At 40.2% G+C, this 22,101-nt stretch overlaps 1 protein-coding gene across 3 annotated transcripts in view; it reads right to left on the bottom strand.

Moving 5' to 3' along the window:
- The window catches only part of SHISA6 (shisa family member 6), a 354,817-nt gene that overhangs the window by 72,317 nt on the left and 260,399 nt on the right, over positions 1-22,101 (bottom strand). The window lies entirely within an intron of this gene.

Raw genomic sequence — 22,101 nt, 5'->3', positions numbered from 1 at the left:
TAAACATGGGGACTCTCTACAAATGTCTGTTGACTTTTCTCTCTTCCTCTCTTTTTCAAAAGTGATTTTCTTCTTCAAAATGAAGAACTTGCCTTCCGCTCCCAGAGTCTGCAACTGAGACCTATTTTTGTTGTATCTATTTGCCTAGCCTCTTCTATCCAGTTGCCTAGCAGTTTACAGGGTAGTAACAAAATATAGAATTTTGTCCCTCAGTGCTTACAATACTCAAAATTGTAGATGTCTATAACATTGTAGATGTCTATAAATTTCTTTTCAGGTGAAGGGATGTGCAAAGTAGGGCCTTATGACTAGGATGCTACAGGGTGGCCAAAGGTCACAATGAGGTCTTACATATACAGGCAGTCCCCGAGGTACAAACAAGATAGGTTCTGTAGGTTTGTTCTTAAGTTGGCTTTGTATGTAAGTCAGAACAGATACATTTTTACATGTAACTCCACCCAATTTATATATATATATATATATATAAAATTTCTTCTCACTTTTTGTCCTAGTGATAATTGGATTTTGGACAGTTTGGCTTGTTGTGAAAACAAGAATTCAGTGGAGGCACATTTTGCTCATGATAACTCTTCCAAGAGTGAATTTCCCTTCTGAGGGGTAGATTTATCTCACTTCCCATTGTCTCACCCTAGTTGCAACTATGAGTCACATTTAAGTCAGATATTTGTAACTTTGGGAAGCTTTTTTTTCCATGTCAGGAGTGACCTGCGAAACTGCAAGTCGCTTCTGGTGTGAGAGAATTGGCTGTCTGCAAGGACGTTGTCCAGTGGCCGCCCTGATGTTTTATTATCTTGTGGGAGGCTTGTCTCATGTCCCCTCATGGGACGCTAGAGCTGACATATGGGAGCTAACTCCAGTCTCCAAATGACAGATGGGAGCTCACTCCGGTCTCCAAACTACCAACCTTTTGGTCAGTCATGCCAGCACAAGGGTTTAACTCATTGTGCCACCAGGGGCTCTACTTGGGAACTGACTGTTTTGTGTATGTTGTTATGGTAAGGGCTGCCATTGCCAAGATTTGATTTTTCACATGTAATGTTAAGTTTTCCCTATACACACACACACACACACACACATATATAGAGAGAGAGATGCCAAGGTATTGTACATTAAAAACCAAAGTAAATGAGCTGTAAATATTGACAGGGAACTCAGACCATGGAGAAGCTGCTGAGTTCAGCTCATGCAAGGAAAGGAATGAATGAAAGTGCATGGAATCTCACCGTTTCTTCTCCCAGGAGCTCAGAGCAGCTGGATCCTCATGGTTTGAATTACATGCCCTTCCTTCATCTTCATTCTGATAAAAAGGAGCAGCAATAACCCCACCCAGGACTTGACAGCTGCTGGGTATGGGAGGCATGTCTTCCAACTGTCTCAGTTTGACAGGAACAGTCTTAATCTGCTCTCATCACATTTTTACCATCTACTCTCAAAATGCCCCAATCTCTCTCTGTTCCTCCACCTTTGTCCTCAGTTTAATTCTGTTGTTGCAAACTAAGTGCAAAGTGCAAAGGCAGTTTGTGCGTAATTAACGCAGTAGCAAGGGAAAGAGAGGAGAGAAGTAGCAAAAGCAAACTGCTTCTGTTTCTTCTCTGTGTTTGCCTTCATTAATAACTTTTGACAAACTTGATCACAACATGCTACCGAGCCACACTTAACATGGTTTTCATCTATGTAATGTTGGGGGGTATGCAGAGATTTGGGGCAAAATACAAGGGCAAGAAAATAACCTTACAACCTCTGAGAATGCTTGCCATAGATGCAGGCGAAACGTCAGGAGAGAATGCCTCTAGAACATGGCCATATAGCCTGAAAAAACCTACAACAACCCAGTGATTCCGGCCATGAAAGCCTTCAACAATACAAATAACCTTTTGTATCCCACCCAAAAAGGAATCTAGGTGTGCATAAGTTTGTGTGAGAGTCACTAACAGGATCCTGCCTTCTAACTTCAGTCAGCAAATGAAAAGTCTTTTTGTTACTCTGCACATTACCCTAGGCTCACTTTTTTGAGGGCAAAAGGGCTGCCTGTGTAACAGCAATACACAAGAGCAGTACAGCAGTCTAAATTGATTGACAAGGTACCCCTGTTCTATGAGTTGCAACTCATATTCTTCAGCTCATTGCCCAGCAAGTAGGCATTCTAATGAGAGGATTTTTTTTATCTTAGTATATGATAAACAGTCTCCAAGAACTGCTTTGTTTTCTCAGCTCCTGTTTCTCTGTTTAAAGGAATGCACATGCAAGATTGCCTATGCAGAGATAGACCAATTTGGTCACATGTCTTCCCTACTATGGAAATATGTTTTTCTATTTGAAAGTAAAGTCAATTATTTCTAAATTTGCCTCCGTACATCTAAATGAGTGTATACACATTAATGCAAATCATTGTGTTTTGGCCAGGAGGGACAGGACAGTGCTCAGCTGATTTCCTTAGATGTATTTATCTGTTTTCTACAGTAATCTTGGCAACCAGCTTCACATTATTAAATGTGAGTGAAGGGAGGATTTTGCTTTTTGGTCCTGCCCTTGATCAACAGCATGTCTGGAGAGAATGGAACTTCATAATTAATGAGAGAAAGCTTGTTCTAGCTTAGCGATGAAGTTCAACCAGAAGACAAGGGAAGGAAATTTAGGCATGTGGCTTTGGAACCAAAGAACCAAACTATACTTAGCGTAATTACAAAGTCCTTATAGATGCCCTGTTCCAGTTCTAACACAACATTACATTGCAAGAAAAGCATGCCTGCATTCTTTTTTATATACTGCATGGCTCAGTGCTGATTTGAGCCAGCCAGGCTGAAGGATTTGACCTGCATTTGTGCACTGACAGCATGTAGAAATGACAGTGGTCTCTTGAGATGCAAAGTTACTATGCCAAAGTGGTACATACTTAAACTGAGCCAATATTTTTTCACTGAAACTAAACTGCATTTCAGAAATACGTGTCATCACTTTTGATGGCACATTCAGTGAGGAGATAGATTTGGTTTGGTGAGATCTGGATCCATTGATCAAATAGCCTGCCTTTCATCTGAGACCCCATCTACACCAGCATATAATCCAGTTTCTGAATCCAGATTATCTGATTTAACTGAATCATATGGCAGCATAGACTCATATAATCCAGATCAAAGCAGATAATCTGGCTTCGGAAACTAGATTATATGCCAGTGTAGATCCAGCCTGAGTCTCATCTCTGAACACTGTATCACTGAAGTGTATGGAGAAAACAATAAGAGTGTGATTATTGCAGGACCTTAGTAGCAATTCACTCCCAAGGAAATCTTGGAAATGTCTTCAATGATAGGTTACTACTATACAGCACCATTATGAATGAAGATGTGGGCAACTTCTAAATTTAATACCCCCCAAACCCCACCCACTGAACTCCTGAAGCTCCCAGGTCTTCCAGTCTGAGCCATGCAGGGCCCCAGATGTTTTCATTCTCTGGACTCATGGCGTGGAGGTGTTCTGGTGACTTGAACACATCAGATATATAAATCCATGACAAGTGTCCTGCTGATCTACGAATGGAATCCAGTTGACCCTGGGCCAGTTTTTTGTCTTTAGTAAGGATCTATGATCAAGTTTGTTACCCATTAATGCCTCACCGTCACAGTGGTCTCCTTCTGCTGGCATCCTACAGTCATTTTCCTTTCCACTGGGATTCACTTTTGATTTTATGGTAAAGGCTAATTCAAATAATGCTGGATTGCACCACCTATCAGCCCCAGCCAGCACAACCAACAGTGAAGAATGCTGGAAGCTACAGCATCTGGAGGGCTTTGTTTTTCTTGCAGCACAGACTGAATGTACATAAACATGAATCTGAATGAAGTTTTGCAGGATAGAGTGAGACTAGTCTTTTTTCTCTTGTGTATCTGAAATGGCATCTCTACCATTGTGAACATAATTTCCACACCATTTTTGTCCCTCCCAAAAGGTTTCTGGTCCACTGTTGCCAATTTTCTTTTCTATTTGTGATAAAGCAGGGATAAGCAAATCTTTGGCTCTCCTGATGTTTTAGACTCCAGCAGCAGTTGCAGGTTTTTAAACCTTGGCTATGCTGGCGGATGAACTAAACTCCAAATCTTTGGGAGGGTGAACATTTTCCCATCTCTGCTGTAGAAACCTTGCTAGCTTGATTAGACTCAAATATAATTTAATGCCCAATTAAAAACAACACTACCACCCAAAATACTTGCTTTTTAAGCCAGCATATTGCCTTCTGTAGCTTTCTGTTACAATTGAGACATTTCTGTACTCTGCCCTGCCCCTTCTATGGCTGAACACACTTTCTTTCAGCTTAACCTTCAAATAAATATGACATATGAAAGGTGTGCTTTCTAAACCTAAGACCTTCAAAGTCAATCGGTTTACATATATGTACACCAGATTTGAAACAATTCCAGTCTGCAGGCTGCATGCAGAATGACAACTTTGGATGGGGGAGGTCACCTGGAGATTGCTTCAAAATCTGTAGAAATTGTTCCAGAATAGCACCTGGAGTGTTTCATCTTTATGCAGCTGTTCCAACTAACAAAACATACTTTGATTGGCAAAAAAATCCATTTCATAGATGGGGATTTATTTTTTGCTTTTTTGTAGTCATAAGGCTATTGTAAAAAAGAATTCAATTAAAACTAAATCTAGAATCTTTCTTTGGAAGCCAGAGTCAACAGAAAAACAACAGCAAGTTACATTAAAATCTTCCCTTTTCCCATGGCGAACAAAGTGTTTAAGTTGGAGGCCATGTTTTTGAGCTGCAGGTTTTAGATTCCAACTTCTTTTCCTTTTATGTTAAAAAACAGCACTTGTTGAGTTGAGGAAGGTTTTAATGAAAATATATTGCTTGCTCTTCTTCCTTCACCACCTCCATCCCTCTTCTGGAGTCATATCAAATTTCCCAAGTGCATCAGTACAACATACTTTAAGAGGAAATTATTTCTGTGCTGCTCTATCGAACAATGTGTGTTTAACCCAATTCCTCATAGCTAATTGAGAATTGTAATTTGTGCGTCACTATTGTCTTGATGACTATGGGGAATACCATTGCTTTAACTATGCGGATCTTTGTTGCCAGTATGTTTCTACTCTTCACTATTTTATTGAGAGTGGTCATTGCTCTCCTCCCAAGAAGTAAGCGTCTCCTGATTTCCTGGCTGCAGTCTGCGTCTGCAGTAATATTTGCACCTAGAAATACAAAGTCTGTCACTGCCTCCACGTTTTATCCCTCTATTTCCCAGTTGTCAATCATTCTTGTTGCCATAATCTTGGTTTTTTTATGTTTAGCTGCAACCCAGCTTTTGTGCTTTCTTCTTTCACCTTGATTAGAAGGCTTCTCAGCTCCTCCTTCCTTTCAGCCATCAAAGTGGTGTCATCTGCATATCTAAGGTTGTTAATGTTTCTCCCAGCAATTTTTACCCCAGCTTTGCATTTGTCAAGCCCCGCACATCTCATGATGTGTTCTGCATACAAGTAGAATAGGTTGGGTGAGAATATACAACCCTGCCGTACGCCTTTCCCAATCTTGAACCAGTCTGTTGTTCCATGGTCCGTTCTTACTGTTGCTACTTGGTCCTTATACAGATTCCTCAGGAGAGAGACAAGGTGATTTGATATGTCCATACCACAAAGAACTTGCCACAATTTATTATGATCCTCAAAGGCTTTAGAATAGCCAATGAAACAGAAATAGATGTTTTTCTGAAACTCCCTGCCTTTCTCCATTATCCAGCGGATATTTGCAATCTGGTCTTTTCTTCCTCTGCCTTTTCTAAACCCAGCTTGTACATCTGGCAACTCTCGCTCCATGTATTGCTGGAGTCTTCCTTGCAGGATTTTGAGCATTACCTTACTGGCATGAGAAATAAGTCACCTATGGATGTGAGAGCTGGACCATAGGGAAGGCTGAGCAAAAGAAGATAGATGCTTTTGAACTGTGGTGTTGAAGGAAAGTTCTGAGAGTGCCTTGGACCGCCAGAAGGTCCAACCAGTTCATACTTCAGGAAATAACACCCGACTGCTCTTTGGAGGGAAGGATAGTAATTTGGCCACATCATGAGAAGAAAGGAAAGCTTAGAGAAGACAATTATGCTGGGGAAAAAGGAAGGAAAAAGGAAGAGGGGCCGACCAAGGGCAAGATGAATGGATGGCATCCTTGAAGTGACTGGATTGACCTTGAAGGAGCTGGGGGTGGTGACAGCTGACAGGGAGCTCTGGCGTGGGCTGGTCCATGAGGTCATGAAGTGTCAGAAATGACTGACTGAATGAACAACAATAACATTGTTTTGGTAGGGCATAAATACCCCAAAGGTACCAGATTCTCTCTGATCTTGGAAACTAAACAAGTTCAGTCCTGGTTTGTACTTATATGGGAGGCCACCAACAAATATAAGGTGTTGTAAGTTGTATTTCAGAGGAAGAAATAGGAAAACCATCTCTGAATATTCCTGGCCTAAGAAAACCCCAAGAAATTCATGGAGTCATCATAAATCAACAGGCAATATGAAGGCAGGCACACACATACTATGTTGGAAACCAAAGACTAAGATTGCCCTTGAGACTGCAGAAACAGATAATCTAATTACCTAAAGAAAGCCTGAGTTTGTTGAAGTTCCATCCTCCATTCAGGGCAAACACATGTCCCCTTCATTCCCTCCAGAGCAGAGAGCGGCGCAAAGCACAGGCCAGCTGCTTAACCTCGTCTTTTGGCGCTAGCTGTGAGGCCTTCTGCTTCCTGCTGCCATCCATAAATGATCTGATACATGTACAAGCAGCAGTATGTGTGTGTGTGTGGGGGGGGGGGGGGGGAGGGGGATGGGAAGACATTTCACTTGCAGCCTGACAGCTGCCCAGTTGACCTCGCTATGGGCGACTTGTGTGCTTCAAGAAGGAGTGCCTTTGAATAAATGTTTTGTTGTTTTAAAGGATTCTGGAGGAAGGGCTTGGGAAACAAGACAGTTTGAAAGACTTCAAGAGATGGTAGGCAATGCAGTAGTGACTGAAGCATTGTTTGGGTTAGGAACATTTTTTCTGTCCCTGTGGTTCCCCCCACTACGGGCCCTCCATTCTTGGCAGATGACTTCTGAATAAAACATGTCTCTACCAGTACAAGTTCTGTTCAGAGAACAAGTTGTCCATCTGTGATTATTGCTACGACCTCATGTTGTAGCTACCTGGATCTCCTGTACTATGTTTAGCTCCACAGGTTTCTACCCTTTATTTCTATTTCTAAAGAAAGAAGATAACTATCACAGATTCACCTTATATTCTTTTTTGTATATTATTAGCTACATTTCTGTATCACTCGAGAGCTGGAACTCTGTAGGCGGTTCACAAACAGAGGGACCATCACAGATGGAGCCTGACACACTCCAGCAGGGCTCACCATATGCCCCAGTACTATACTCTCGCCTAAGGCACATGCTCTGAAATATCCAGGAGGGATAGCTGATAGTGGCTGTCCAATGCTTTTGGCCCACAGTTCCTGTTAGCTCCAGTCAGCATAATTAGTGCTGAAATATTATGGGAAGCCCAGACCAAAATATCCAGAGGGCCACCATTGCCTAGCTCCTCTTCACAAGGAGAATGTTGACATTACAATCAACAACAACGGCAACAAAACTTTATTTATATACCACTCTATCTCCCTGAGGGGACTCACTAGCTGGATTGGATGAATGGATAAAACAAATCCCATGGAGGAGCTCGGTACAAAAAAACCACAAGGGTCCCTTAGCTACGATACGGAATGGTATCGGATTGTGAACTTGACGATGAGACGACTCGGAATGGTATTGTAGTAAGGTTGATGTTTTGATGAGATGTTTTGATAATTATGTATTGTGGATTATTTTATTTGATGTTGTACCTTGCACCTGTTTTTCTATGTTGTACACCGCAATGAGTCGCCAGTAGGCTGAGAATTGCGGTATATAAGCGTAGTAAATAAATAAATAAAATAAATTTTGTTGAGATTAGCTTCACAGACACCCCTACCATGGATACCAAAAACTGTGGATGTTTCCCTCTGTTGTGATTTGCACTTCAGGTTACAGATTACTCAAAATGTGTGGAGTAATGAATTGAACAAAAGCCACCAAATTAATTCTAATCACACTTTTCTTCTGTAATTCAGATGGCAGGGGTGTGAAACATGCAGTGGGAAATAACATAGATGGGGGATAGTAGTAGTGTGGGAGAACCACAGTGTGCTAAAGGTAAGGTGGACATTTTACGCATGGAAACAGGGCAAACAAAATAGTTTAAGCACAGATCACACTTCTTTGCTCATGCCCACTACCAGTAGTCTGAAACTAAGGGATATAATATACTGAAAGTTTGCTGTACAAATGTAAAGAATTTGTACAACCTAGCAAAGAAGCATTAATGATGTTCTGGAAACACATAGTACCCATTGCACCGTTGCCCTGTACAGGCACCCCCCACTTATTTGACAGCTCAGAGACAAGAGCGCTATCAAAAGGTGAAAATGCATGACAAGTGAAACTATGTTATGTTTTCAGCTTGTAAATAAACACAAGATAGTGCTGAACTGTCCGAGAGAACAAAAAGCTGTATGTGCTCAAAGTATGGGCTCTGTGTTGAAAATTGGAAACAGGGTATACTTTAGAATGGTTGAAAGAGTAGATCAATGAAAAGCAAGTTGTTGAAAAGTAGGAAATGTTCATATTGGTTTCCTGCTGTTTTCTAGCGCTGTAAAGAATCCTCAGCCCAGATTAACAGGAACCATTTCTCCATTCTGTAAGAAATCACTAGGTTGAATGGAATGTACTTGTTGTTTTTTAAATTATTGATACTCTCTACTATCTATAATACTCAGTTAACAAATATGAAATGATGTTTGAGACCTATTGAAGTCTATTATTTGTGTTGTCCAAAAAATACTGCTGCTCTTTCTATTTACTTGGGCTTTTGGCAGGCAGGGAAAAGCTGGCTGAGATAGACATTTGGCATTTGTCATAATTAAAAATCTGCTTGTTAAAGATTGATTAGACATGGACATTTTAAAATTTTGTTAGCAGTGCAACATGCTCTCCAATTATCCAAGTATTGAAAGGTTCCATGTGCAGTGTTCTCCAATCTGGCCTCTTTGGAAGATGGAGCTCTAGAAATACATGGCATTTGTGTTACTACTACTGCCATCAAATGTGCATATTACTGATCAGCTGTGTCTGGTCAGTGGGGTGCAGGTATATTTGCACGTCATTCTGCCACTGACAAATTAGACACCCCTTTGGGCCTATCAAGCAGCAAATCTGTGATCCCCAGAGGAAGGCAATTATGAAATTTTCAGCTGGACTCAGATTTTTCTCTCCATCAATTTTCAACTGTTTTCCAAAATGACTATTTCTAGCCATAGACACAGATCCACAATCAGTGTCCACCTCTAAGCTAGGGGACAGACGGAGGTGGATGCATGCCACCTTCCAAACTATATGGCGTAGATAATCTCCAGCTTTCTACTTGTGAGTGAACCAGTATCCCCATCACACTTCACCATTGTCTAGGCTGACTAGGACTGATAGGAATTGCAGCTAAACATCTGGCTTTCCTTCGCTTTGCTCTAAGATGTATTATAGCCTGTCCTTTCAAAATATCTATGAACATATTTTTACTAGCAGAGGGCACAAAAGAATTTCAGAAAGAATTCAGTCTGTACTCCATCAATTACATCAAAGCCTTTACTGTATAGATGATAAATCACTAGAAAAGAAACAGATATACCACATTTGATTGTCCAGTTGCATAACATATGATCTGGAGAAGAGGTTACTGCCCAGAGGAAAATATGGAGAAAGAAAATAGCAAGTGGATAAGGCAGGGGTGCATTTTAGCAGTCTTTAGTTTATGCATAGAACATATGATCCAATCTAATTTTATTTTATGGGCCAAAATAGAATTAGATGCTGAGGATGGAGGTGTGAAAACTGGAGAAGGAAACAACAACAATTTAAGGTATGCAGATGGCATTATATTAGTAGCAGAAAACAGCAATGACTACTGATGAAAGTTAAGGAAGAAAGTTACAGCTGAATAATAAGAAAATAAAAATAATTACCACAAAGGAATTACATGACTTATAAGTGGACAATGGTGACATCAAAATAGTTAGAGACTTTCTATACCTTGATTTAGTAATTAAACAAAATGGAGACTGGATTCAAGAAATTAGAAGATTATTAGAAGGAAGTTAAGCTAGTAGGGAAGAATAGATAAGTATAAAAATGTAACACTGTATAAAGAAGTGGTTCCCAACCTTTTTTTGACTTAGGGACCACTTTGACTAGAAACTACTTGACCAGGGACCGCTCTTCAATATTAGTACCAAAAGGGTTACGAATCAGTTTTTGGTCAACTTTAGATTTGATTTGGGGTGCTGATTCAGAAAATTGCATCGGATAGACCACATCAGCTCTAGTTTCTGACTCAGAACATATGCCATGCTCATTGACAGGGAAGGAGTGGCAGGTGGCTCAAAAAGAGTGGAAATAAAAAAAAAAAGTGGAAGGAGACACGTGGACCAGATTTTTGTTCTCACGGCTCACTGGTGGTCCATGGCCCACAGGTTAAGAACCATAAGTATAAAGATAAGTATAAAAATGTAACACTGAATATCAAAGTCAGGATAATCCATATCACATTTCTGATTTCTATATGAGGTTATGAAAGCTGGAAAGTGAACAAAGTTGAGAAGAAGACCATCATCTCAATCAAGTGAAAGTGAATAAAGCTGACAAGAAGACATTCAACTGAAATGTGGTGTAGCAGATTAGTTTCCCAGATATCATGGATCACCAAAAAGGCAAATAAATGTGTCTGAGAGCAAATTAACCCAGAACTCTCAATAGAAACTAAAACGACAGTATTGTGGTTGTCATACTTTGATAAGAAAACTGGATTCATTAGAAAATATGACAGTGTAAAATTGGAAGGCAGTACAAAAATAAGACTGCATTGGTGAAGTCTTGATTTAATCACAAAGCTGTGATCTATAGTTTGCTGTTGGGCTGTTGTTGACTGTGGTTCCTGGAGATCAGCTTTTCCTCCAGTTGCCATAAGTCAAAATCAAATTGACAGCACATAACAAAAACAAATCTAAAGTAGTGAAAATAAATTGTCAACTGTTTTCTAACAATTAGACCCCCTACCCCACCCATAGGGCTGGGATGCTATCAGTCACCGTGAGCCTTTCTGATCACTTATTGCTTTAAGGCAGAATTATAATGATACATCTTAGTTAGCAATCAGACACAAATTCACAACACTCCAGAAATGTTTGGATAGGATCAAGTGCATTTTTAAATATATAAAAATAGGAAAGGCTAATGAAACTGAAACAATGACAACATAAATCTGCAGCCGTAACCAGATGAACCATGTATACTGGGAAGGACTCACTCTCCTGCGCCAAATGAGGTCAGCTAGAGCTGGCTGTTCAGCAGCGGACGTCTTTCTATCAGCATCCTGCACCCGTATATTTCTAGTCTTGATTCCACAGCAGCTCTTTGGGCAGGATACAATCAACCATCACTATCTTGTTTGCACACAGCCAGCTTTGTGCTGGAAAACACTGGATTTTATATTACAAGCCTTGACAAAACCAAACTCCAAAGCAGAAGCCTGTCATAAAAATTCCACTGTGCTTCCAGTTGTGGCACTCAGTATGGCAGCTGGCCCGGCTTTTGAAAGGCTAGACTGCTATCCTGGAACTGGCCACTCAAATTAGCCTGCCTATTGCTCTCTGTTATGAATGACCAGCATAAAGAGGATTACTTTTTGGTGGTGTCTTTATCCTTCTAATGACTGAAAGTACTAGCCTCTTATATTTCAAATCTCTGGCTCTTGTGATTTATAGAGATCATTGAAATTGGAACATGATCAGACTATTTCAAAGCACTGGTTCTTCTTGGAGCTTTTTTGGACTGCAATACCCAGAACTCTCTAGCCAACATGGCCATTGGTCATGACAGCTAGAGAGTTTTGAGAGTTGTAGTCCAAAAAGAAACTTTTCAAACTTCATCTTTTCACCATTAAAACACTAAATAGCTTAGCTATTAATCAATAATTAAAAGCTAAGTTATTAATCAATAATTAGGCTACTCTTGTAGATCCAAACTTTTCTTGGATATAACCAAGCCATTTGGTGCTTTAATGGTAAGAGGAAGACCTTTGGAAAGTTTTGTAAGATTCCCCTTCATGAAAATAGCTACATCAGAGTAGACAGTCATCAAGGCTATGGGTTTTTTAAAATTATAAACCTTCGTTTAAGCATCGAATTAGTGTTTGGGAAGAATATACCAGCTAGCAGAATGTGTTCTGCTATTATTATGTTTTGTTTTCTTCATGAATAGTATTTTTGCTTGTTTGTTTTACTTTAATACTCCAAACCAAGGTTGGGCAGTCATGGCCCTCCAGAAGTTGTCGCACTCCCATAATCCCTAGCCAGCATAGCAAATAGTATAGTTCAAAAACATCTAGAAAGTGACAGTAGCCTATCATTTAGGGATGGAATGGATATTCAATTATTTCCTAAGTGTGCTCAAAATCTGGCATTCCTAAACATTTGAGAAACACTTTTGAGAAGAACAGAAGGGGTTGGAATATTCCCACAACTTGTGAGAACTTTTTTTTGGCACAGTACAACTTTGTCAACTTGGTGCAACTGTAGCAGCTGCAGTTCAAATATGGTGAAGTCTCCAAGGCAGTGAATTACTCTCTAATTCACTTCATCCTTTTGTCACTTCCACCATTGCTCAGTCTTAGCTGTTTTTTGCGGTTTTCTTCCTGAACACCATACTCGTATCTCTGTGTTGGTATGCCCCTTCTTTCTTGGCCTGTCTGCGTATTCTGATTCCGCAGTTCCTTCTCAACTTTTTGATTTGCTTACTCCCCACCAAACCACTCATGTCCTGCTTCCCTTTCTTCTATTGCTTTTCCTAGCTTTTTTTTTTATACCATCATTTGCTTGCTGAACTTTTTGGGCTCTGTACTCCTCTTCCTTCTTAATCTGCCTGCCTACTCTGATTCCATGCAGGCAGCTGAATGGTGGAAGAAGAGGCTGTACTTTGTGAGTGAAATAATCCCCAAAATTTCAAAAGTTGTACTTTGTGAGTGAAATAATCCCCAAAATTTCAAAAGTTGCACTTTGTGAGTGAAATAATCCCAAAAGTATACTGATGTTTTTTCTTTGACACTTGTTAGGAGGTAGGGAAGTCAAGAATTTCCACCCCTACCATTAATGCCTGGAACAAAGCTGAACTCTCAGATGAAGAACAGATTAGGAATAAATTTACTACAACAAACAAACAAACAGACAAACAAAAAGTAAATAAAATACATCACTATTTTAATACTTTTAACCTGTATTTCTCATTTTATTCTAGAATAACCTTACTGACTTCTTGCTAGTTTACCTGTTTAAAGGAGAACCTCTTCCAAGTCCTTTATTTGTGGAGACCCATCCTGCTTGATGCAAGTAACTGCCATCTGTACACCCAGGATGTAGCATTTGCTCATACATTCCTGTCATGGCAGAGAACAGCTGGCTGCATTTACTGAGGCAAGTATATTTTGCTGCCAGTGGTAACAATCAGATTTCTGAATCTGTGCAGACTAGAATAGACAGGGGATACAGATTTGCATAAAACATATGCATGGCAATTTAAACATGTGGGTACATATTTAAACATCATTACGCTAATTCAAAATGGACTGGCTACATGACCCCTGTGCAAAAGGTGCTGACTGTTGACTAACATTTTAAAGTCCCTGATATTATCCCTTCATATGCCTTAAGGACCTTGTTACACTGAGATCCTGAAGCTGGGGGACAGTGGAGGAATTCGCTATGCAGCATGGCAAATCAGGGGGAAACAGTTGCCCTACACCCCACACTGCCTGCTGTACCGTTTTTCCTATCACATGGGGAAAAGTATCGCCACCCAGCTTCCTACCATCCTTCTCAATGAGAACACTGTGTGATGGGTTCTGTTGGGCTCCATCAAGGAAGCATCCTAGGATGCTTCCAGAAGTCCGTGTGATGAAGTGGTAAGACTTTAAACCAGACTTGGATTGGGGACTGCTTCAGACTGAGGATGTCTTCGAATAAAGGGTTGTTTACCTGTGTAAGTAGAACACCTAGTCACCCTAAAAACATACTGTTCTGCACATGTACCTGTGAAGTACACTTCTCAGTGTAGCTGATTAGAAACAGCATTTCAAATATTCAGTGCTATGTATGACAGATTATCAACTTGTCTTAAAAGTCTGTTGCCATGACTAAGGACTTCTTCACATGGCTAAAAAGCCCCATTTTGCCACTTTTGGCCAGGGCCAAAATACTCAGCAGGCCCCATCCACATTCCTCCCGAAGTGGAGGAGAAGCATCAGACATACTGTATATATCTGTGCATAATTTGACTTCCTGTATAAATTGAGGGCAGGTTTGGGGGCCAAAATTACTCACACCTACTGTCACTAAGCACATATCAGTTCTCGGGGGGGGGGGGGGAGTTAAACTGAGAGTGCTTCCTCTTTGTCTTCCTTAAACATTCAGCTTTACGTCCGAAAAAAACCCCTCACTCCATAATAATCCAGGATGAGCCTGGTGGTCATGGGACATTTGTTGCCTATACATTCCCTCTGGACTCTGGCCTGTATAGCATTTCCAATAAAGCCACTATGCAGAATTAACATCTTTGCAACAATCACTATACTGTTTTATTATAAAAGGTGTATATAAAGGTATATAAAATGTGCCTAATGACCTCTCATTCCTGAGGACAAGGGGCACTGGATTTTTAGCAGCTCATTTCATGGGCTTATTCAAAGCAGAAATTTTCTCAGATTGATACTTTAGTCATATGGTCTCCTGGAATGGAGCTAACACAGCCAGTAGCCTAACCTCTGACAAATTGCTCCAAAAAGGCTCCACACAGCAGTCCTTTCAACTGCGAAATGAACGGATTCTACCTAGAGGGTTCTTTGTCTTGTTTTGGCCTTAATATGGTTTTATCAAGAATCTTTGTTTTATCAAGAATCTTTGAAAACAGACTGTACCTGACAGAAAAAGACCCATTGTACTGCAAACATTTCTTTTCTAATTTCTTCTAGCATTCAAAATCTGAAACAAGAACAGTTTTATTTAAAGAAAGTGAAGTAAGAAACTATGATTGGTTGAATCTTCCTTATCCAAAATACCCAGGGCCATAAGTGTTTTGAATTTTGTCGGTGGATTTTAGAATATTTGCACATACAGTTATTCCTCCACATTTACAGTTTTGATTTCTTTATTCGTGGTTTTGATGAAAAAGCTCTTTCTAGGAATCTCAGGGCTGAGAAAAGCGGTATATAAATGAAGTAAATAAATAAATAAATAAATAAACGTCTCCTAGTCACTGAAGAATAGACAGACTTCTAGAGAATATGCCTTTCAAGAATCTCTAGTTCCTCCAATACAAAAGTTCGGCTTCCAGGGTAAATCTGTTGTTATTGTATATTCTTTGTATGTTAACACATGTTGTGAACCGGTCCGAATCCCTCTTTGAAGGTGAGAGGATCGGTATATAAAACCTCGAAATAAATAAATAAATAAATTGGCCATAGAGTGGTGCTGGAAGACCAAGAAATTCCTAGAGAAGATTTCTCTCAGGAAAAATCAAAATTTCTTTATTTGTATTTTATTTTCACTTTCACCGAAGTCTTGTAAATGTGACAGGTTCAGTAGAAACCAACCTGCAATGTTCAAAGTCTAATCCACAGGTGGAGGAGGTCTCCTATGGAATTCTAGGAATGACCAATTAAAATGCCACCTGAGTCGCAGTGGCCTCCTCCACTCGCATGGGGCGTTGATGGCAGCATCTCCAGCCTCAGGGGGGTGATTGCTGTGTAGATGATCCCTGTCACTGAAGAGTTTAAAAGGATGGCTGCTGTGCCAGCAGGGGCTGTTTAATGAAAAGGCCCCTCAGCCCTGCAATGGCACTTCTCTCTGTTTACTGCTGTTGCATTCCCCACAATTCTCCGATCACAGACAGCAGTTGCCTGGAGCTTTTTAAAATTTGTTCTATTAATTGCCATCATATTTTTATCATTCCTCTGGTAATATCCAGCAACACCTCTATAATTTACTGTAATTTGTTTTTATTCGCAACTATAAGGGGTCATCGGGAAAGCGGGCACTTGATCAATTTCAGCACTAAACACACTGACAAGAAAGCTTTAAAATGGATATTGTGAAGGAGACATAAAAAGATAATGGGAGATAAGGGGAAAGGGGTGGAAAGGGAAGAAAGAGAGTGGGAGGCAGAAAACAGACAGCTTTTCTATCTTTCTTTCTGTACAGAAAGTGAATTCATACAGTTCCTAGCAGGTTTGTTAAGGGAAGGTCAGTTGTCTATCCCTCTTCTCAGGGTTAGAGGGGGCTGTGCTCTCTTTCTCCATCCCCCTCCAAATCCAGTCTCTTCATTACACCACAGACAGAGATGTGCATTGGAAATTATTGGCATTGTCAGTGCTATGGTGGTTTGAAGAGATTTGTTTTGGCCCAGCAATAGATGAATTGCTTGACTGATAGCTGTGGAAGTCAGTCTGCTGGATACCTACCAGCCAGAAAAAGCAGCCACTGTACCAAAGGGATGGACAACTGCACCAGGGCACCTTCCATATCAATTATAGCACTATGATGTTGCTTTAATTGCCATCCCATTGAATCCTGGAGTTTCTAGTTTAATTAGAGCTCCCTTGGATGGGGATTCTATGGGCCCTTCCACACAGCCATATAACCCAGCATATCATAACAGATAATGCACAATATCTGCTTTGAACTGGATTATCTGAGTCCACACTGCTATACAATCCAGTTCAATGTGGATTTTATACAGCTGTGTGGAAGGACCCTAAGTGTTCCTCCCTCTACTATAATAATACTTTATTTATAAAGCTCCCCATCTCCTTGAAGAGACTCAGGGCGGTTTACAGATAAAAGAACAAAGTGGCAAACATTCATTGCCTAAACAAACAAAAATCAAACAACAATAAATCAACTGATGCTGCGGCAGCCTTGAGGAGGGTGATGGCAAGGCCCTCCTGGGCCTGTTGCTTCTGTGCCAGCCTTGAGGAGAGTGACGGCGATATTGTCATGGCAGTTAAAGTGCTATATCTTGGTGCTACAACTTTAGGTCAATAGGTCTCCTGATCTATTTTCTGTCCCTGGGAGCTAAGTGTCACCCAAACCATAAGCAAACTGGAAATGACTGGAATTCCACTGTTGGTTTGGAAAAGATGCATTAATTTGGTATTAAAAAGTGGCAATGTGCAATCTATTTAAAGGGGGCCTCTGGAAGAGACAATTCACCTCCTTTTATCAGAAAAAAAGGCAGCGTGAGGAATCTGAAGGAGTCACTGAACATAAAAATAGCCCTGAGGCCCCATGAAGGACAAGGGCCATATTTTACCTATCTCTGGCTGCACAGTGTACTGGGGCTGGGTAGAGCACCCCCTCTGGATCAAAGCTGCCCTTTTCACATTTGTTCTCAATGAGTTGAAGCTTCTGAGCTGACTGTTCTTCCTACTCTGCTCCCTCAAGACCACCTCCTGTGGCATTTTCCAAATTTATATTTTCTTAAATGTATATTAAGAAGAAAAAGATGATAGTGGGTTGCAGAAAGACAACAAGAAAGAGAGCAGCAGGAGCCTGGTGTAGGCTTAAAAGCAAGGGTTTTTAATGTTCTGTATTCTCAGGCTCTATTCTGGGCCAGATCCTTTCTCCACTCTCCCCATCTTAAACACCAGACCACAGGTATTAGGGCTAAATGTCCTCATTTGGCTAAATGTCCTCATTTGTCTTCTCAGGCTTAATTCTATTAAGAGGTGTTTCATCTCAAAGCTTCGGCAGGATAATTCATCCTGATATTCAAACATGCAGTAGAGTCTTGCTTATTCAACCTTCACTCATCCAACATTCTGTATTATACAATGTCGTCTGCCTTGCGCCTAGATCCACAGCTGTTTCAATACATTGCAATGTTTTGGTGCTAAATTCGTAAATACAGCAATTGCTAAATAACCTTACCATGTCTTGAACTGCTTTTTCTGTTGATTTGTTGTAAAACATGATGTTTTGGTGCTTAATTTGTAAAATCATAATGTAATTTGAAGTTCAATAGACTTTCCCTTAACCCCTCCTTATTATCCAACATTTTTGCTTATCCAACGTTCTGCCGGCCCATTTATGTTGGATAAGTAAGACTCTACTGTATTGAAATAACCTGTTCTGATAGATTTAACTGGATTATCAAACCAAGAGCTCCAGCCTTAAACTTCTTCCCTTAGAACCAATGAATCTAGTTGTCTTAGCTTTGCTAAGGTTTTGAGGAGGACCCAAGATGGATGTGCACTGAATGTGTTACAGTACAGCACTTATCTTGTGTTAAGAAACCCCAGTTTTGCACTATAGTAGCAATGGATACCAGCCTTCACTCTTCTTTTTGAAGTTATGACCAGGCATTAGCTTAAAGACTATGGTGTGACCTCTGTAACCGTGGGGAATAAGTTCCAGAATGTTGTGTGGAAATGCAATACTGCAGAGAATGATGAACCTTATTGAAATGAAGAACTTTTGACCCAAGATACCACACAGAATTTTCCTGGAGGACCTATAAAATGCCCAGAGAGGATATATTTTGTCAGACATAGATAAATGAAACTGTGGATACTAAGGTCATACTATAGTGACTATTCATTGCATTTTTCATTCTGTCAGCCAACTGCTAGCAGAGAATAGAACTCAGCACAGTGTTGAACTCTCTGTCAGAGGCAAACCAGGAAGGGGGATTGTTGGTTTCGTTTTGTCTTTTTCATACCCTAACATGCATTAATCACTTGAAATGTGCTGCTAGAAAAGAGTTTGAGGAATACCACTGGTTGATAAAAAGACAAATAAATGGGTTTTAAAACATTCCGATCTTGAAGCCTCCTTAGAAGTCAAAATTATTAAATTGGGACTATTATACTTTGGAATATCATGAGAAGATATTAGAAAAGGCAAAGTGGAAGATGATGATTGTTGCTAAATGCAATCCAGTCAATTTCAACTTATAGTGGCACTATGAATGACAGCTCTTCAAGTCTCTCTATTGTCAACAGCCCTGATCAAGTCCCAAAGATCAGGGCTGTGGCTTCTTTTATAGAGTCAAATCACCTGTAAAGCAGTCTTTCCCCCCTAACATGCATTAAAGAATTAATAGAAGAATGGGGTTTCAAACATCACACAGTGTTAGAGATAAAAAGCAGAAATGATAGATGTCTAGCTGCCTTTCAATATTATATTTTCCTCAGCTACTTGGCTACCTTTTTTATGGCAGTTTAGCAACAGTGAGCCCTCCTGGTGGTGTTAGATTTCAAATTCCAACAATCCCGCCCAGGACAGCCATGAATGAAGAATGCTGATAGTTGCAATCCCCCCACAACTAGGCTGCGCAGTTCCAAGCCAGCAATTTTGACGTATTTTCAACAAAACTGAGGAGCTTGCAGGGTACACTTAGTATGCTGTCTTTGTGGCAGATGGTGGAGCTCAGTCTCTCTGTTGTGCAATATCATGCCCCCCTTTCACTAGTGATGGAAGATATGAGGAACATTCATGTGGGAACTCTAAGGTGAGCAGATTTTTTTTTACTTTCACCAGCTCTGCAAATAGCCCTATTTACTTCATAAGAAGCAATGTTTTGCAGTTAATTTAGTATTTAGCAAAGAAGCAGAAGTAGTATTGTCTCAAAGGAAAATGAGAGCCCTCAAGTTGGAGAATTGCAGGTTATCTTTATTGCTCAAGTGATAACTCCATGGCATAAAGGAAAGCAGCAAGGATTAATTAACTTCTATTACATGATTGTGTTTGTTTCAGAATTTCTGTGGATCTCTCCCAGACAGCGTTGGATGACTTGGAAAATGCTGGGAAGATTGGCCAAGTAAGGAGAACAACAAATTCACTGTAGTTGCCAGAGTGTTTTTTGAGGCAAAGGCTTCCTTGAAGAGACAGTTCAACAGAACTCTGCTGACTGCAAGCTGGTTCAGCCAGCTTAATATTTATTGTTATCTGCCTTCAAGCCAGCCTTGACTTATGGTGACCTTATGAATGGGAGACCTAATGATAAATTTCAAATTCTTGTGTTAACTGACATTGGAAAATACACGCCAAAGGCCACATTGAAGTTCTAGTACCAAAAGAGAGTGCTTTCTGACCACTGGGGCATGATTATATGGCTTGGCTAGGGGTGTTTTAATCATCAATGGTTGTTTCTACCTTTGGTGTTTCTCTTACATAATTATCTCCACCAGTTCAAGCTAGGTCACAATCACTGTCAAGAGGTAAAATGTGGAATTTGAGCAAATCAATTAATATATTTATATTCTAATGGCCTATGGTGATGGACAAGTGTAGAACTGCTATTTTTAGTTTACATAGCAAAGAGGGATCTATAGGCCAAAGAAGTTGAGGAAGTAGTAGGTTAAGGAAGTAGTAATGATCCCTTTTGAAAGAGAATTGTTTATCCTAAGAGTGGTGATTGATTCAGACAGTGTCAGTAACTGTTTTCTGGTGACAAACGTTTCCTCCTTAGGGATGGGTGCTTAGAACCGTGAGAGTTCTTTAATGGGATGATTTCAATTGGGCAACAGGCTTAGTTTTGGCATTGAAACAGCTTTGGTTATTTGGACAAAGAGCCTATTCTATGAGAGGGACCAGGAAAAAGCAATTTGGTTAATTTCTCTTTACCTTTCAGTAGTTTTTATCACCATTACCATAGTATCCTTCTGGATTGTTGAGATGACTCACTGGCATCCACAATATCACAGAGTTGTTCTCATTCTGTGGTATTTATGCTACAGAGCCCCAAATATTTGCTTTCATTTCCTACATTATCATACATCTTAAGAAAATCAGTGAGTACATTCACTGGGGTTTTTAAAGCTTGATGTCACCAATATGCACATGTTGATGATGGCCAGATCCTTATATACTGTTTTGAAGTTGTTGGTGTGTTGGTGTTTGACCTTGGTGGACATAGACTAATTCTCATCAGCTAGAAAGAGACAGTGCTGGGGATTGTTTGTCTGTGCTTATATGGTCTTTTCTACCTGTTCTTGATGGGTCTGTGCCTCTCCTGCAATTGGTGGATTGAGGGTGCTCATTTGTCTAGCTCAGGCCAGGGCAAACTTTGGCCTTCCTTTATTGGCTGGGGGAAAAGGGCCTGATGCTGTTAGGAATTGTGGGAGCTGAAGTCCAAAACACCTGGAGGGCCAAAGTTTGCCCAGGTCTGGTCTAGTTTATCCCTGGAAGCACAAGTGGCTGCTCCCTTAAAATCTACTGATAACTCCAAACTGGAGTAGACACATCAAACCAATTGCTGAACTGTAAGTCAACATATAGGTAAATCTTACTGATTCAATGAATCTCCTCTTCTTGGGAGTAATAACAGGATTCAGACCTCTGTCCTGGAGTCCCTTTCAATAAAGGTTGCCACATGAGTGAGCATTTTTCCATGACATAACTGTCGGACTGATTAGGTATTGCAAGTGGATGGTGCCATAACCCCTGACATTCTCTCTAACTTTGCAGTTAGCAGAGACTTCATGCTGGACTATAATCAACCCTCCTTTTATTGAACTGTCGGGAAAAACAGCTAAAATTTAAAACACCCCTTAAAACACATTTAATATAGATGATGCAGTTCTAATAGCCCTGGCTTATGGGTGTGTAGAAATAATGTATTCTCACTCTTTAAAGTATAGTAAACCCCAAATTGCAGTGCTAAAGGTTCAGACTTGAATTCTAGTGCAAATGCTCAATGGCAGGCAAAACTTTAATTCTAGTGTGAAAATCCCAGCTGTTTCATAATAGTCTGCTCTGACAATGAATGTTGGCTTATGAAAAACAAACTGGCAATACTCCAAGAATGTCAAACTCATCAAATCATTTCCACATCATTATCAGACACTGCTATTGCAGGGTTGTACATTTTGAATTTCTCATACTTATGAGACAGCAATGAAATAGGAATT

Source organism: Anolis sagrei, chromosome 2 (genome assembly GCF_037176765.1).
Source record: "Anolis sagrei isolate rAnoSag1 chromosome 2, rAnoSag1.mat, whole genome shotgun sequence".
Taxonomy (NCBI): Eukaryota; Metazoa; Chordata; class Lepidosauria; order Squamata; family Dactyloidae; genus Anolis; species Anolis sagrei.
This window is presented reverse-complemented; position numbering and strand designations above follow the sequence as displayed.